The sequence below is a fragment of the Bison bison genome, unplaced genomic scaffold (genome assembly GCF_000754665.1).
Source record: "Bison bison bison isolate TAMUID 2011002044 unplaced genomic scaffold, Bison_UMD1.0 scf7180017864368, whole genome shotgun sequence".
NCBI lineage: Eukaryota > Metazoa > Chordata > Mammalia > Artiodactyla > Bovidae > Bison > Bison bison.
This window is the reverse complement of record NW_011494940.1, coordinates 5,778,294-5,778,995: the sequence shown is the minus strand read 5'-3', so window position 1 is coordinate 5,778,995 and position 702 is coordinate 5,778,294. Positions and strand designations below refer to the sequence as shown.

At 41.3% G+C, this 702-nt stretch overlaps 1 pseudogene; it reads right to left on the bottom strand.

Annotated features, from left to right (window-relative positions):
• LOC105000153 overlaps positions 1–702 on the bottom strand; it is a 5,820-nt pseudogene that overhangs the window by 3,928 nt on the left and 1,190 nt on the right.

Below are 702 nucleotides of genomic sequence, written 5' to 3'. Positions count from 1 at the left end.
TACCTCATAGTGATTTTGATTTTCATTTCTCTGATAATGAGTGATGTTGAGCATCTTTTCATGTGTTTGTTAGCCATCTGTATGTATTCTTTGGAGAAATGTCTGTTTAGTCCTTTGGCCCATTTTTTCATTGGGTCGTTTATTTTCCTGGGATTGAGCTTCAGGAGTTGCTTGTATAATTTTGACATTAATTCTTTGTCAGTTGCTTCAGTTCAGTTCAGTTCAGGTCAGTTGTTCAGTCATGTCCGACTCTTTGCGACCCCATGAATCGCAGCACACCAGGACTCCCTATCCATATCCAACTTCTGGAGTTCAACAAACTCACGTCCATCAACTCAGTGATGCCATCAACCATCTCATCCTCTCTCATTCCCTTCTCCTCCTGACCTTAATCCCTCCCAGCATTGGAGTCTTTACCAGTGAGTCAAATCTTCTCACGAAGTGGCCAAAGTACTGGAGTTTCAGCTTTAGCATCATTCCTTCCAAGGAACACCCAGGATTAATCTCCTGTAGAATAGACTTGTTGGATCTCTTGCATCAAAAGTTTTTCCAACACTACAGTTCAAAAGCATCAATTCTTCCATGCTCAGCTTTCTTCACAGTCCTACTCTCACATCCATACATACATGACTGCTGGAAAAACCATATCCTTGACTAGATGGACCATTGTTGGCAAAGTAATGTCTCTGCTTTTGAATATGC